Source organism: Antedon bifida, chromosome 3, assembly GCF_963402885.1.
Source record: "Antedon bifida chromosome 3, ecAntBifi1.1, whole genome shotgun sequence".
NCBI lineage: Eukaryota > Metazoa > Echinodermata > Crinoidea > Comatulida > Antedonidae > Antedon > Antedon bifida.
The window spans coordinates 4,073,972-4,091,998 of NC_136228.1; the positions used below are offsets into that span (position 1 = coordinate 4,073,972).

An 18,027-nucleotide genomic window follows, 5' to 3' on the forward strand; every position below is an offset into this window, starting at 1 on the left:
ACATTTAATAACAATGTTACATAATGTAAATTTAAATAAATCCTTCCTAAATACTCTAATACGGATCTTTTTCGACGAACTAATAATAAACTTTGATCGAAAAACACTTCAAACGAAATGAACATTTGGTAATGCGGCACTCCGAAAATGCCTCGATAGTGCATGTGTTTAGTGTACGACTGTGCTTTGGTGGTCTGTTAACCTCAGATATATACCCTATAGCCGGGTGAATAACTCAATGTAATTTAGTATACAATGATTGCCGTAATCGCCGTGTCTATAACACAAATCAATAAAATGCCAAATCACCACACACGTTTTTTCGGCCGTGATAGAACAAGACATTTCATGTTTATGTTATGTCTATGAAATAATAATAAAAGAACATCATGTTTCTCGTTTTTTATTGTTTATACTGCATACCATTATATAAAAAATCTTCATACGCGAGAAAAAAGTTCACGATATTACACTCTACTCTGTACGGGGGTGTAAATATACAGGTCCACGCTATTCGCTTGCACACGGACCAGGGCGGAAAATGGTGTATTTTTGGAGAGTGATGACGTCAGCATTCACACGAGGAGCAAGCTAAGACAACGTGATGCTGGTAGTGGGAGTGCATGTGTTTTGAAAATAACTCGGTTGTGGGTATTTTCCGAAGATTTTAAATCACGTTTTCTTTTTAAACTCTTGAATTCATAAATAGTAATTAAACTCTTAGCTCTTTCACTTAAGTAGGCCTATTTACACAACTATAGCTCTAGCCTACTCTTCTTAATTAAAAGAGTCAAGTGCGTCGAATCTGCGTTTAGCGACGGTCGCGGGTTTGGTGCATCTTTTTTCCCCTTTAGAATTAAGGTGGGTGGCTAGCCACCCTATTCACCCCCTAGATCGAGATTTATGCGCGAAAAGAAACGTGATCAGACCCTGTTTTATGGTTCGGGCCAACCGCTTCCTCTTTCCAAATCGAACCCCCACCCAAACCCCTTTAATCGACAGCGAACATACACGCGGTACACCAATGGTTATTGGTAAATTGAAACAATTCGTAAACTCAACCGTGAGAACATAACTCGTACCTTTATCCCTGTATGAACGTACGTCGATGCGTAGTTGCAAATGAATCTCCGATTTTCGCCTGGAATCTGGAAAATACACATTTTGGTCCCTGGATGTAATATGATACAGCCCAGATATGTCGACGCGTATACCGCAGTGAGCCGGCCGGGCCATGAAAGATTCGTACAAAGAGACACCGCCAGACAAATGCGTACCACATACTGTTTACTTCGCTGTCAGTGTATCGTATGTACGTCAAAAATAGAATGCCGCAGTTACTTACAATATATAGTAGTACACTTATGGTTTTATTTTTTACCAGAAAAGAAATGATCATATTTTTCTCCCCGACAATAAGGCCAATACTCCCCGACAGGGGGGCCAGCTTTCCCCGACGGGGGGGCCTTGGCCCCCCTGGCCCCCCCGCTGGCGCCACCACTGTTTCTTGCGCGTAACAGAAAGGGGAGTGGAAACTAACATGGAATTTAAATTGATAGGTTTAAATATTATTTCAGTTACAAACTACTACATACTATTATACGCGCGCTCGTTTGAATCTGTGGATTATCCCACAATGCTCCTTACGTACTTATGCGTTTTATCACCAGAGATGATGACGTCACTACTTGACATTCAATGAAAATGTACTCAACCTAATTATCATTATTTATTAAAAATCTACACAATTTGTTTGGGTTATGATCATTCAGGAACTTTTGTTCATGGTATTATGTGTTTTGACGAAGTATAAAAGTACAAGTCTATTAGAAGGCACCGTGCCACACATTTAACTAATACTATAGTTTTTTTCTTACAGAACTATGTCGTCGTTCCAATTGATACTTATGATAGTTTGCGTCGTCGCCATCGCAAATATTGACGCTAGTGCCATAAATCGGCTCCTGAGGAAAAATCAATCTCAAAAACATTTAGCAAACGTTCAACGCCAGATCTTTAATCTCTCACCAGCAACGAGCAGTGATTTCCAGCAGACAAACAGTCACAACGAAGAAAGTCCAGAACAATATTCTCAGTACACCTATTCAAGTTCCTTTCCTAACAAACGTTTTAAGAGAGATGACGGCGAAGAAGACGCGCTCCTAAGAGCCTTGGATGAACTCCATCAAAAGTTACAATTGCCAGGTCTACATCGCTTCTTTTCTTAGAACTTTTAGAACGACTTGTCTCTGGCCTAGCCTTCTATTCGGCATTGGTTCAAGATGGAATCGGCGAATTAATTTAATAAAAGTCAATCAAGCTCATTAAAGAAACTCGTACAACAAGCTCATGAAAAAATTCGTATATTGTAATTACTATAATAATAGTTTTGTTTGTTTATGTACTAATTATATATATGCCTAATATAGATAATTTTCAAATGATATAAGCTAAAAGAAGAATGTTTAGTTTATGGTTGATAATTAATTATATTTAATTAATTAATTGATTTCATTATCATTAACTTCATATTAATCATATTGAATGCTACATTGTTTTAATGTTCAAAACTCTTATTTCAAAACGTATGTTAATAAATAAAATAGTTGTTTAGAACACGTTCTATTTTTCTATTCTTTTTACTGTATATTTTAAATAGAAGTTATCTGTGAAATGTCCACTATAATATCTCTATGCTTGAACAGAATCAACAATTTCTAATCCAACAATCTGGAACACGTCGCGTCTGGAGATGTATTTATGTGGCACACAATTAAAAAAAATGTTCAAATTCCCATTGCCAAATTAATTATACTGCCCTCAATTTTTCGTTTCCCTGGTTTTACAGAACGATCATCATCAGACGTCCACCAATCCTAATCTCGAAATATGGAGCAAATAAAATAATTAAATAAAATTAAATAATGCAAGTTAAGATCGGCTTGATTAATACAAAAAAATGCAAAAAATAATAAAGAAACAATAAGTCAACAATTAAAACAAAAATGGTAATTCTTACGCAGTTAAGTAGTTTGGGAACGGCAGGTAAATTGATTTGTCTGGAATTTTACTGAACAAACAGTTGGGAGAATTGAAGCGAAGTGTTTAAAAATGAACATAAAATAAATTTAAGACATCTGTTAAAAAGTTGATACCCAATCGGAAAGCAGAACAACAAAGTATCTGAGCAGGCGATTACGTCACTGCTTATGGCACTAAATTTAGTTCCTATTATTCTATAAGAATTTACTGATTTTCTCTACTTTCTTTTTGGTATTTAGTGAGACAGAAAAGAAACTTAAAAATATGTCCGGATAGCAATTTTTTTCGTATATAAGTTGGGGACCACTTTGAGAAAGATAGCCGAACTAATTCCTAACATAACTAAACCTAAATAATCTGTCACATTAAATTTAAAAATAAAAAAAAAGAAACTGCTCGTGAATTCGAACCCCGTAAATCGCCATACAAATTCCAGAGCCTAATCCGTTACGACTACAAAGACGGCTCGAGAAAAAACATTTGCATTAGCAAATTGTAGTTAGCTCAATTCTTACGTCACACTTTATGGATATGAATAATGAATATTCATGTGTATTTTGTGACGTTTCACGAGGGGTCCCCAACTTATGTACGAAAAGAAATATCGCGTCCGGATATTACGTTGCGTTTGGTCGATATATTACTTCCTACCATTATTTACGGTTAACAAAAACAAACGCCGTGTTGTTGAGCAGATTTACGTAATCAAATTATTAGTCTTCTGAAGTATATTCTTCATTAAACCACAGTTATTACGTGTTTCTTTCTTATTTCAAGGATTCACCTGTTATTAAAACAAATATTTTTGTGTTTATTTACGTCACAAAACAAACGACTATCCTGAGTGACTAAAAGGCAGTTTGCTTAATTAATTAAGGACAGATTATACGTATTTTAAAATATTTGTTTTAAGTAGTTGTTTTGTTACCTCCGCCAAGGAGTCATGTTTTCACCTCTGTATGTTGGTCTGAACAGCCTAGAGGCCATTTTTATTCGATTTTTGCCAAACTTGTCCACAGTGATCCATGTAACAGCATAGAGGTATTAGTAATTTGTTTTGTTTAAAAGACCATCGGCAGAATTTGAACCAGGTTTTTAATCATGGAAACCTACATTCATTCATACAATTACACATTATTGAAAACAAAGTAGAAGTCAACTGTAGGAGTTTGGTTTGTTTTAATTAGTCCACCAGTCGACATTTCGATTGTTGTCTAGATTCCGAGATCAAGTATTATACATATGAAACGCCATGTGTGCCAACATATTTATATTTTTACTAATATTAAGTTGAAATACCTAGAATATCCTGCTCAAAAGTAACAATACATTACATACATAAAATGATCTACATAACGAAAGTATTAGGAGACGCATATATCTTATATTATTTGTATTCTCATATATTATACTATATTAGGTACTGTATATATATTATATTGATTTATAATTATAATCTTATCACATGACTTTAAGATGACCAAATTCAAATGACATCACCATCGTCTTTACGATGACGTTGGACTGTAGAAATAATTTCCTTATATAGATTTATGACATATGCAAGTGAGCATAGGCCAGTGACCAAACATGTTCAGTTTTTTAAAAAGAAAATGTATTTACAGTAAGTGTATTGTTTTTTAATGTTGTTAAATCGAAAAATGTCTGTCTTTATTTCATTTCCACGAATGTGGGATGAGATTCCGGTACATAAAATACAATAATGTGCTTGTCTTTCCTTTCCGAGTTTGTGTTTTGTCCTTTCCGATGTAGTACTAGTCTTTACCGCGTTTGTGCTGGTCCTTTCCGATGTTACAAATTGGCTTGTTCTTTCACAGTAATGTTGTGCTGGTCATATCCCGATGAGTGCCTGTTATTTCGATGTTTATGCTAGTATTTTCCGAAGATATGCATGTCTCTTCATAGGGCCAACTTATACGTTGTCTTTTCTGCCACTAACGGCCGCCCATACTAAACCGAAATGTGATGTTTAATGGTACAGCATTTTGCTTAATTGATTCGCATTTCGAAAACCAACATGTAGTGTGCGTCCAAATAATAAAATTGAAATCGCGTGATTGACGCGTAAGAATGACATATGCTTCCTTACGGGTTCTCAGTTGAAATCCGCCATCCAATTGTGCAGTGGGTCTATTTTCCATGTACACATCTAATAACTTTGGGATAGTTTAACTATATGCCTACATCTTATAGGCGTATATCAACAGTATAATCATTATTTTCATTAAAAAAAATTATCAATATTTTTATTATTTACAATTATATTTTTATCTAAAAACTCGTATCGGAATAAAAAACAAACTGTTATCACAGAATTTTGTAATACAATTTTTTTCTAATAATAGTCAAATTCAATCGAGATAACATTAACTGTTTATAAAATGTCATAAATAAAAACACAAACATTGAATAAATATCAGTTTCTGAACAAACTGCCGAAGATTCTCAGCATGTTGTTAAATTACTCATAGCTAGGAAGTGACAATTTGCGCATGCGTATTAGATGATATGATGATATAAAAGCATGCTTGTGGAACTGGAAAACATCAGTGGCAAGTTGACTGTTGACTATCTCAGTGAAAGGTTGAGCAGAGAATTTGAAAGACAAACTTGAGTGAAATAGTTGGACAACCTTCGTGAAACATTTTGTTTTTTTCGATTGAATAGAGAAAGAAGGGAGATCAAGACTCCGCATTGTGGTAGATATTTTACGTAGATTACGGGACTAAAAAACAGGTAAATATCAAATAATTTTTACGCAAAATGTCGTAGTTTTTTATATAATTAAAGATATTGGATAGTGTTTGTCGTAAAATACCAAATTGACATGAATAGTGAAAATTGCAATTTAATCAGCGTAACGGAATTAGGCTTGTTAAACGCATTCAGAACGCGATTAGATCGCTATTGCGTTTGCAAGCAAGCGTATCAAATAATGTGTGTATTGCCATGATTACTAATGATCATAAAGATGGAAATCGATCGACGATGTTAGTGAAATACAACGTAAATATTATACGGTTGCATTAATTAAACTATAAATCATTATTATTATTATTAAAAGATGTCAGTTCTTGGAAAACAATTACGGGTTTCTATAAGTGAATTGTGTAGTAGAGCCCCTCATTTCGGACACATGTGAAACAAAAAAGGCCTTTTTTAAACACTTACAGCCAACCCATTTTCAGTGGAACCCTTAAGCCCTGTCTACACTATCAAACTATGTGACAGAAAAATGTGATGTGCCCATATATGGACATGATGATGTCATCAATACCATATTTAAGCATATCACTCCCATATTTAAGCATATCACTACCATATTTGGGAACATCACACTTTTTTTAGAGCTTTATTCAATTAAAGATGTATTGTCCCCCAAAAACATGAAAAATGAAGATTAATAAAATCAGACTTTGAATAGGCCATTTTGTAGTTTTAAGAAAGTTAATCACTTCCGTAGAAAATAAAACCCGAAAAAATAATGTTTTCATTTATAAAATGAAAAAATAAATGGTTAAATTCAACCAAAACTTTATTGGCTGGCAGCCAATTTGTCTAGTTTTTTGCTTTAAATTACAGATTTTTCAAGTAAATAATTTTTGTTCTAAGTGAATAACTATTATGTGACATTAAAATGTCATACTCAACAAAAAAATGTAAAAAAAAAATTTTTTTCTGGGGGACAATACATCTTTACACTATTATCAAGAGGACACTTTGTTTAGGTCCTCGTTTATAGAGAATTTAATATATATTATTTTCACTTTTATTATGAAAGTTGTTTCGAATTTTGTATTCGCCACGTTTAACACTCTATTTAAAAGATACAACATTTGGTTTATTAACCAATTAAGTTTTATTTCAAAATCTATCAGATAAACAAGATTCGAAATTTAATTGAAACAACTTCATCTGTGATTTCTAACATAGCGTTATTGACAGTACAGAAATAAAAGCTAACGAAAATTGGTACTATTTTTTCGACATTTGTACGCACATACAAGTGTACGCGCATACAATTGTACGCGCGCGTGTGTGCATCTTGATTATTGACGTTTTTATTTTAATTATTCTTGTTTGCTTTGAAAGAATAAGGCGTTTTGCTGCGTTTTATCAGAAAGAAAATGTGTTTCACTCTACATGACATCCAATGAAAATGTCCCTTTTGCCATATTATTCATAAAAAATGTTCTGTATTTTCTATGTTTTCCAAAAAAAACCCCTACAAAACAGCACCAGTCTATAAGGCGTCGCACTTACCATAAATTGAACCTTATTGTTATTTTTTCTTACAGAACTATGTCGTCGCTCCAATTGATACTTATGATAGTCTGCATCGTCGCCATCGCAAGTATTGATGCTGGTACACTTAATCGGCTCCTGAGGCGAAAACAATATCAACCAAATTTAGCAAACAACTTCGAACGTCAAATCTTTAATGAGAATCTCTCACCAACGAACAATGATTTCCAGCAGACAAACAGTCACAACGAAGAAAGTCCAGAACAATATTCTCAGTACACCTATTTAAGTTCCTATCCTAGCAAACGCCCTAAGAGAAATGGTCGTCCAAGCGTAGCAGAGCGACGTTCATCCCCTGTAGAAGACTCGCTCCGAAGAGCCTTGGATGAACTCTATCAAAAGTTAGAATTGCCAGGTTTACGAGTAGGTAGAAAATGAACTTCGTGGAATACACGGCAAAACAGATCGTTCCAGCGTGCCTTCGTTGACCTTCCTTACAGCCACTTGGACCCTGATGACGCACCGAGCTTATTGACATTTTCATATTATTTAAACAAAAGTTAGGCCTAACTAAGATAATGGAGAACACGTCGTTATCAGTTGATATAACTTGTAAATTCACAGATCTGTTTAAATGTATTTATTTTTACAATAGTAGTAAATAATTTAGTTTATTTTAAAAAGTGCAATATTTTAATATTAAAACACGATTTATTTAGATCACGATTTGCCAAATCACCCTAGCTTGTAAAATATACATTAAAGGGGCGTTACACCGACTTACTGTTTAACACAATTATTTAAGAGAATGTAACTATTTCGTCAGCAGAAGCATCGAAGTTCAATACTTCGTTGTAAAAGAATACGATTAATTATTGAAGTAATGTAGTATTGTTCTAACATTCTAAGGCATTGACGCATCTTCCTGCGTTATCACATATTGTTATAATACTAGTGTATCCAAGACTATCTGATTAATTCTGATTGGTTCTTTTTCTAACATTTTGTAAACATGTTTGGACCAACGCGAGACTGCCGTTCGAAAGCCAAACTGTGCGCCGTCTATACTGTTGTACACGCGTACAAAATCCGAGCGTTGCTTTTTTTAACGGCAGCTTTATTTGTTTAAAAGTTAACCATAAAAATATTATCTCTATTCAACTCATAGAAATGTATAATTTTGTATATTAAATAGCTTTTGTTTTTACATCTGAAGTAAATATATATAATTCAATTTTCGATAAGGACTAACTATATTATTTACGGGGGAAAAATGTTTAAAATGATGAATACCAAAACAAAGATTATTTGTAGTTAGTGGCAACAAATTCAGGGTTATTAATTAATATTGATTTAATTGACTTAGTTACACTTACCTTAATGAATGTTACATGTTTGTTTTAATGTTCAAAACTGTTATTTCAAAACTTATGTAAATAAATACAAAAGTTGTTAATATTTGTTCTATTTTCATTCTTTTCACTGTATTAAAAAAAAACCTTTCTGTGAAATGTAACAAAAGATACTATTTTTTACGGCGAATGAACTCTCCAAGGATGGAACCTACACCTTTTCGCGCGTATAATACACCAGACGTGTTGGTAATCCACAAACCTGGAACACGTCACGTGTGGATGTTTCGCAGTTGTTTACTATTAATTTCATCAAAATCACCAAAAATGTGATAACGAAAAAAAAAAGATAATACTTATATTATAACACCATTCGGATGCGATGTTAACTCGTTGGCTATGATGGGCGTAGGTGTTCGAAAAACATGACAACCTGTTGTGTACATCGTCTTGCTTGATTCGCGCTAGGAATCAACAGCAACAGCTTTCGATATTGATTTTAGATTGATTAATTGATTGATTGAATGGAATGGATATTTCATTCTATATTCAACCCATAAACATTCATTATTTATTTTAACGTATCATAGTGTTATTCATAATGGCACAGAATTGAAAGTAAAGTTGGAATTACAGAAATGAGTAAATTAATCTATTTAATCTATTTAAATTCCTCAATTTATTTTACGATTACAAATTGACGCCTTACTGGACAAATTATAGGTAGAAATTATTCACAACTAAGCGACGTTTTTGTTCCGGTAGATCCGTGTTTTAAATTTATATTGTTTATTATAATATATAAACATAACATTTCAACAACATATATTACAATTCCACTTATTTTCCGACAATGGTGAAGTAAGTAGTAAAATAAGTCCCCCTTTAAAAAGTTTTTTAGTGTTAAAAGAATTTCACCAAAACTGACTTCCATTTATATAAATTTGAGATTTTTTTGTTTTGTTTTTTTTTTTTGTTACATGGGAAAATACTACATATATCTAGAAATTGTTGTCCAGTACGATTGTAAATTTAAAAATCTTGTCTTAATAAAATTACAAAAAAAAAATCAGAGATGTAATCAAATAAATCTTTACATTTACCGAAAAACTGTTGATAGGTTTTCTATTCTGAACGGTAGCCGGGTCAAGTCGGCCGGTCGTAAACTTTATCGGCCTCTGTCTACTCGACCCTCGCATCCACTCGGCCCCGGGTAAACTCGGCCTTTCATCAGTAAATGTAAATTGGCACACTAAACTGTTTGAACATTATTATGTAAATTATGTATTTAAACATACATTACATTTCTGTCTATGTTAAATGTCAATATAACCCTGGACGGTTTAGAGTTTCTCTTTCTGTTTAAAATTTACATATCTATAAATAAGAGAGAGTTGTACGTTTTGTTCGTTATCGTTGCCACAGCACGCATCGAAATTGTACTGAGAATGTTTTAAATTACATTTGAAACCCGACCTGGGGTGGGTATCCTTGCTAGCTATGTTTAATTAAGTTATAATTATTCAATAAAAGGTTCCCAAAAAAAAAGAAAACAAACAACAATTCTATGGCATATAATATACGGCTTGTCTAAAATACAACAAAAAAACACAAGTAAAGGGAAATATTATTGTCAATTCTCAATTGTGGTTTTATTTGCACATTCAACAATACTATATAGGCCTATAGATTTATGAAGCGCTTTTCCAAAAAATACCAAAGCGCTGAAATAGTGTTAGCCTAAAAACTTTAAAACACCCACATTTCCACCCACCTTTACAATTATTATTTGAACCTTGACAGGAATTATAGTATTTTTAGGCCTTATTATTAGATCACTATGACATTTAATAATGTTGCAATTATGAGTTCATTTTTTCTACATGTTTTACAGCTCAACGTTTAGTGATCGATTGATCGTTTGTACATTATACAATATTACTACTATGCATCCATACATCAAAATGCCCGCAATTTTATTGGGAATGCCGATATGAAGTTTGAACATTATCCGCCATCTTGGATCCAATATAGCGGCCAAAATAGAGGTCTAAATACCTACTGTTGCGTATTAGGGAGATGGGTTACGAGGTATCAAAATGACCAGAATTTAGGCACTGTGAAAGTTTTCCAATACATTTGAAACGCACCCGGAGTCGATTAGGCCGTCGCTAACAAATTGGCAACAATTATGAACATTCCATTCCGAATAACGCAACCAGTCTGCGAAATAATAAACCTTGCCAGAAATTCGTGCTGCTTATAGGAAAGTTGAATAGTTTTTATTTTTAATATTAATAATAATAATTCAAGCTTTATACTAAAACCTCAATGTGGTTAACAGTAAAACCATTGCTGGCTTAAACAAGGCCATACATGGCTGCAGTCGCGTGCGCAAATGTGAGTTAGTGTTTACCGACCGACCGACCGACCAACCGACCGACATAGTGAGCTATAGAGAATAAAAATAGCAATTAAAGTTCCCGGATGGATAGATATTTAATGTAATTTTATTGTACAGTATATGTCAATCTTTTGATGTACACATTTGCAGTAATTTACTCAAATTTTAATGTGGTTGTGTTATTTTTCTCTCTCTCGTCGTTCTACTCATATCTGAGTACTCGTGACCATTCGGATGAGGTGTCTCCATTCTTGCCGATCTTGAGCTTCATTGTAGCTACTGATTATTGGTCGGTTTGCAGCACCACTTATACCATCAATCCATTTGAGTCTCTGTCTTCCTCTTTTTCGTTTCCCATCAACTTTCCCAAACATAATCATTTTCTCCATACTATCTCCATCCCGTCTGGCAATATGTCCAAAGTATTGTAGTTTTTGTTTGATAATAGATTCAATTAATGTGCCTTTCTTGCCTATTTCGCATATATTTTTAGTCGCGTTCAAACGCGAGTTCACAGCTCACTATGTCGGTCGGTTGGTCGTTGGTCGGTAAACACTAACATTTGAGCACGCGACTGCAGCCATGTATATGGTCTTGTACATACAATGCAATTTCAATATAATTTGTAATTTTTTTTCTCAATATCTCTTTTCCAATAAATTGTTGTTACAACAATCTCTTTGTCTTGTGTAAAGTTCATGCATTTTGGCTAAATATAACTAAATAAAACTAAACAAATTGAATATTGAAAATGATATATTTTTTCGAATGCATCGGAATCTTGAAAAACAAATTAATATAGCATCAATTGTTCGCGTGAACAAGTGTTGCAGATTCTTCCTGAGAAACTAAATGACGTAAGCTACCTTACATATCAATATTAATAACATGCCAAAATAGTGTTTGAAGATAAGCACGATTTGTGATAAATGACTAAAGAAAAACATATTTTCAGATAATGTTTACACATATAAAAACAATAAGATGATTGAAGACTTTGACAATTAAACAAAAATCGTGTGAACATCTCACATTCATTGTACCTCTCAATCCAACTACAGTAAAACTCCTCCTTCGGGACATCTCTATTCAGGGGATACCCCTATTCAGAGGACATCTTTATTCAGTGGACACCCCTATTCAACGGACACCCTTATTCAGGGGACACCCTTATTCATGGGACACCCTTATTCAGAGGACACCCTTATTCAGGGGACACCCCTATTCAGGGACACCACTTATTAAGTAAACATTCCTATTCAGGGGAAACCAATATACCGTGGACGTGGGGTGGGGGTGGGGGGATGCATGGGGCTCTATTCAGGAGCTCTATTTCATAATGAAACGAACAAAATGAAAATGCTATCAACGCAATTCAGGGGAACGTTCCATTTTAAAGGACATTTTGTTGGACGTAGAGCCATTTTTAAATTTGCTTCAAAATCATTCAACTGGATCGAGACAAACTGAATATAAGTTTTTTTTAATTTGATGGGCGTCTGCTATGACACGCGACACGCCCACACCATTTGAAAGAGAAGAAGATAATTCATATAATTTTATCATTTATTAATATAAGCGTTTATCAGTTATAGACAACAATTTTTAGATAAAAAATATTAATTTTGATAATAAAACATTTCATTTTCATTGATGACATATATTTTGTGACATCATCATCATCAATCATGACGTGTAAACTCAGTTAAAGATTACCAATAACGAATAGTCTGATATTAGGCCTAAAGAAGTCTGGGCGGGAAAAACAATTAACGGCGAAGGGAGGGACCGATTATAGGCCTAAATCGTAAGTGAAGTGCTGATACATTAACCTACTATTGTGTGTTGATAATGTAAATATCGGGTTAACCTGTGTCTTGTAGTCTAAAGATTGGTTCTCACTAGAATCCTAAAAGCAAAAGAACCTAAGCGCAAAGCAAGTATAAATTCGACCAATCACAACGCATCGTTACTTGCATTGCGTCACTGTGGGAAGCAAGCTTAACTGGGTCGCGCCAAATTTTCATCAAACGGCGTACGTTCATTCGTCTGTTTTTATCCACGAAATTTAAACGGTGGGAGAGGGTCGCCTATAATCTACAGTATTATAGTTTATATTTATCCGCAAATTAGGATTTCATACTTGAACTTACAAATAATTTGGATCACTGCGTGTATGAACAGAAGCAAATAACACACTGGAGATGTGACATGGCAGAATCGATGTTTTTTATAGTACAACCAAATCAAGTTACAGATAAACAATAGAACATCTGATATGGAAGGCTTATAGAAATCAAATCACACTGAACAAGATTATAATTTCACATGTGAAGAATCAGATAATAATATTAGTTTGAAAATCGTGCTGTAATCCAATAACAATTGTGTTACAAACAAGACTTGTAATTAATAAAGCATACAAATGTCATCTGGATATAACTTACCTATACCTATTTTATAAATAATATAAAATTATAATAATAAGAATTTATTTTGTGATGGTTAAATTATTCCATACTTATATTAGTATAAAACATTAAATTAATATTTTAAAAATAATTTGGTTTCAAAATATTTATTTATAATTGTATTCTCTGCTTCATAACGCTTAAAACATGTCGATGTTTTAACCAACTTCATCCCATACGGTCGTATTTTTGTACCCCGTGGTGGAAGTAAGGTCCAAGCAGATCACGTCATCAATAACAAACAAATTATTAAATTCTTAAATAATATTAAATTTGCAGACACAGAAAAACTCTAAACCACCCACTGATATATCCTACTGAAAATAATTTTATAAACATTGAATATAAAAATTTTGTTTAATGGTAAATATTCAAGATTCAATTTATTGTCACATAATATAACATACGTGAAATTTGTTTTCCTGAGCATAGAAACATAGATACAATACAATTTAAAACACAATATAAAAACGTAACACCTTAACTAATTATCTTGAAAAATGTACATTATATAGATGACAAGTATATGGGAAAAAGAGTTGGTTTTAACTTTGCATTGCCGAATTCTACCAGATCTATTAATACAATACTATTTAGTGGAAGAGTCACATAAGGTAAGGTTATGATTAGATTAGGCAGGGAGAAGGTGAAATAGATAGTTAAGTTAGTATAAAGGTTAGTCAAAATCAAATTATTTTACCATAACTTGATATTATTAATATTTAATATTTAATAACATCTAAATCATGCACTTTACCACACTTGTATATATAAAGTTCAAGTTATATAAACAGTAATAATGATATCTACACCCCCACAAACAAATACAGTACCACCAGTAAGCAAGGACGTAGACGCAAGCGAGTTGACCAATGACAATCGACAGTTTGAATAATGAATCGCTTGTGATTGGTCAAAAGTGGGAACCAAGCTTTAATATTTAAAGGCACGATTTTTGTGTGTTGTCGAGTTCAAATTAAATTAGAGACAGGCAGATGGTCTTATAATGAAATCTACATAATTAATAACATCAATGTAATCAATTTAAACAAAAAGCATGTTCTAATTCCAAATCCTTATCTAATATAAACGAGATTTTTCAACCCATAATTCAAGTGGCCCAATAGAAGGAAACAGACTCATTAATTTTAAATAATAATTCATTGACTGTTGGTAAGATAAACAAGAGAAGTGTCCGCTATCATTTTCTTCACTTGTTAAACACATCACGCATTACTTACCGAAAACTCGTATTCAGGAGACCCAGAAAAAAATGAACGAGAGGAAATACAGGTCTCCTTCCAATTAAAGATCATTTTTGGGACTCAGGTTTTAGTAGTTAGTACTAAAGTATTAGTAGCTTTGGTCTATAATTAGAATCCCTCCCTCAGCTATCTTTCACTAAGAAGTCCCAAACTTATGTGTGCGAAAACAAAATCGCACCCGGGACTGACTCAATGATATAGAGAACACACACATATAGGTTACCATAAAGGAAGGGCAATTAAACACTTAAAATGGCTTGTAATTACTTTAATAACAATTGAAAGTATGTTTGTATGTCAAACACATATCCTAAATTCACAATGTCACCATTTTAATATATTAAATGTTTAAACCAACGTTTTTGATTCTTGTTTAATATCATATGACCGCCATTTGTCATGTCACGTGTACTATTCACCAAGATTCAGTAAGGCATATATTAGCTTCGGAGACATAAAAGGTTCATCAAAAGCATTATATTGTGAAATTAATTGTTTTGGTATAATTTAGTGAAATAGAAAAGAGGTATAGTTTAAAATACAACATGTGTATATTATCTTAATCATCAACAATTGCTACAACATATCGCCTGCAACACAGTTCTACAATTGATGTACGCATGCGTCAATTGTTCACGTTTCATGTTCATCTGTTACGGACAATATTGGTTGTTTTTGATCGATTAAGGATGTACCATCGTTTCCAACTTTAATGATATAAATATAATGACGTCGTAAAACTGACGCATTTCCCGTTTTTTCTGACACGCTGAAACTTTCACACTATATGTAGTTAATCACGTATCGGATACGCGATGCTTTTACGGGGATAAGCAGCCCTTCAGAACACGGCGGCAGGGCAATTAGTCAACTTCACACGTCCACGGACTATCTAGAAAAACTTTCACTCAAACTCACGAGCGTGGTTGACATCATTAAATTATGTTATTAATTTGTTGTTCATTAAACGGCTTTTAGGAATCATTAATCTTTTGTAAAAAAAGACTTTTTGTAACAATACACACGAATCAATCAAGCCATACAGTTCGTATGTAAAGCACGGGGTCAGACACAATTTATCCCGCGTATATAGTTACAAAAAATCAGGCTCACACAACTTTAAATACATCAAGCTTGATACGTTCCTGTTATCTAGATTCTGAGATTCTTTTTTCAAATTTCTTCTGCCAATTTTGTAACAAAAATGCATAATGACCTATAATTTTGAAAAGAATATAACAACTCACCGTCACTAAAACTGCTGATCCATAAAACGACCATGTAGAAAACGTACGCCTACATTCGTTTGTTTTCACTGCTATGCAAATACCACTACACTGGTTCATATGCAAATTACAGTGTAGAAAACGCTGTACATTGATTGTTTTCACGTTATTACTATGCAAATACCGCTGCACTGGTGAATATGCAAATTACAATCCAGGTCAGCACGAATAATTAATTAAGCGCTTAGAAAGGGAGGGAAATAGTTGGCAAAATTAAAGATAGTGGCAAATATAGAAAGGCCAACAGAGGGCGTGCTATTTTAAAAATCGGCCCATACTGAAGATACAAATAACTCGAGATTATATAACGTCAATAATATATCGATTTTTCTGAAAATCAATAGGCATATGGTCAAGTAGTATACTCTACTTTGAAACTTATGCTTTGAAAGAATTGGGCTAAGTAAAAAATAACACATTTAATCTTTTACAAAAGAGATTTAAAGACTATAAATTAGACCAGCGTGTATAAAGTTGATAAATATTAAGTTAAGTGGTGGGTGGTGATTATTGTTTCTCGAAATCTAGGGCAGCAAAGTGGAGGAAAGTAATTTGACCAATTTCTAACATTGTTGTAATTTATCGTCAGTAAAGAGGATTAAAATTGTTGTCTTCTTTAATTAAGTTTCCTTTACATGATTTCTTTTCAATTTAGAGAAATGGCGAAAAGACATTTACGATTATAGTGGGTATACAATCATAATAAACCGCTGGAGAAGCTAATTGTCCTATACATAGTGGGGATTGGGGTTTTCTTAAGCGTGGTTCCCACTAGCGACGCAACGTAACGCAACGCAGCGACGTTTTGACGCAAAGTGCTGTATTGCGTCATCACAAGTGGGAACCGACCACGCAATAGTGCTGCAAACATCGCAGGTTTGATTTCACGCAGGCCGGGGCAAACACAATTATTAGAAGGGCATTTTCTTACGTTGCGTAGATTGCGTTACGTTGCGTCGCTAGTGGGAACCAAGCTTAAATGTTTTCTACCGCATAAAAAAATAGTAATAGTATAGTGAGATTCGATATATTTACAAAGTATACTCGGAGTATACTCGTCAATTTTTAGTGACGCCGTGGCGGTCACCGCTTTAAAAAAAATTATTTTATCTTTGAATTGTGTCATGGTTCATTCTTTAAAACTCGTTTCAATAATGTAAATTTGAATTTTTATACAATTGAATTATCGTTTTCTTCAATCATCTGTGCCAAAAATACAATTCATGAACATTGAAGTTTCATTTAACTTAAATATAAATGATTTTAATTGATTAATTTTAAAGACCTAAGTGCGTAGAGGTAAATTTATAATACAAATACGTGAAATATTTACTTTAAAATGAATCAATTCAACTTACACATTTATTCCATTTTTTTCGACTTACATATTTATTCAATTTTTTTCGACTTACATATTTATTCCAATTTTGTAAGTTTTAGTTTGGTAGCAATACTAAATTAAATAATATTAAAATGGCTATAATTTTTTCTAAAAAGGTTGATGAAATATTTTATTTGAATTAGTTTTAAGATTAGTATTTTATTGATTAAAAGGATTGTTTTTTGTTAAATTTGTTTTACTATAATAGGTAAACTATTACGTCACAATTCTCGAAGTGACGTCACGACATATGTGAACTAATTAAATTCCAATGCGAACATAAACAGTAAATGTGTGAGATTGATGATCAATGCCGTTAACAAAATCGATCATAAATTTAAAAGTTATATCCGCTTCAAAAAATAATAAAATAACAAGTTTTTGATGAAATTCTACTACCGTTATCAAAGGACTAATTAAAATCGCCATTTTAATATTCTTGTTCCCCGGATGTTGCTTACGTCATGGTTTGCCTACGTTCTAGTTTGCAACAATGAGTGCCAACTTACTTATTTGAATGAGAAAATGAGAACATAATTTTAATTTACAAACAATTTAAT

General features: G+C 33.2%; 1 long non-coding RNA gene across 2 annotated transcripts in view; it reads right to left on the bottom strand.

Moving 5' to 3' along the window:
- The window catches only part of LOC144838758 (uncharacterized), a 29,098-nt gene extending 12,925 nt beyond the window's left edge, over positions 1-16,173 (bottom strand). For both annotated transcript variants that reach the window (XR_013611702.1, XR_013611701.1), the window contains exon 1: positions 16,048-16,173. This is a non-coding gene — a long non-coding RNA (uncharacterized LOC144838758). The remainder of the gene's footprint in view (positions 1-16,047) is intronic.
- Positions 16,174-18,027: the final 1,854 nt, after the last annotated feature.